Source organism: Palaemon carinicauda, chromosome 10 (genome assembly GCF_036898095.1).
Source record: "Palaemon carinicauda isolate YSFRI2023 chromosome 10, ASM3689809v2, whole genome shotgun sequence".
NCBI classification, from domain to species: domain Eukaryota; kingdom Metazoa; phylum Arthropoda; class Malacostraca; order Decapoda; family Palaemonidae; genus Palaemon; species Palaemon carinicauda.
In genome coordinates this window covers 129,255,083-129,255,764 of record NC_090734.1, presented here as the reverse complement: position 1 = coordinate 129,255,764, position 682 = coordinate 129,255,083, and positions in this window count along the sequence as shown.

Here is a 682-nt window from a genome sequence, read left to right as displayed (position 1 = left end):
TGTCGCAGCTCGCTCTGATGTAACGCGCCTAACATAAGTATCAAAAGATTAGGCCTGCTAACACTTGCGGAATGGCCTGCTAACACCTGCTAGGCAATTCTAGAACTTCCACTGAACCGAGTATAGAGAGTCGGCGTCACCAGAGGTCTATTTAGACACCGTTCAGTTGCCCCGAAGTGGCGTGACTGGAATTGGGAATTTGGGAGACTTGCTTTTTAGGGTCGAGGTTGCTGTTGGTTCCTGACTCACGGACACCTTTCACAGACGTACGAATGTACACCTCTGCATCTAGAACTTTGCTTTAAAAGTTCTTAAAGATCTTATAAATCTATTATTCTTTGCGAGGTTAATTTGACAAATATATGGTAAACTATAACTTATAAAAGGGCTCTATAATATCCTTTAAATATTTTACATCTAAATTAAAAGGGGACAAACCATACGACGAATCTATCGATTTGCAAATGTTTGTTTTCCAGCTAACGATGCTGATGATAAACACGAAATCCTTGAGTAATTATCAACACAATTCCAACTTATAAAAAGAATAAAGATAAATTATAGATTTATGCTTCAGCAAATGATTTACATAAGTTAGTCTTATCGGAAAATGATTAATATCAAATCAGAAAGATGAGTACAATGTAAATCAATGTTTATGGTGGTTGTCATGGTAACGCGA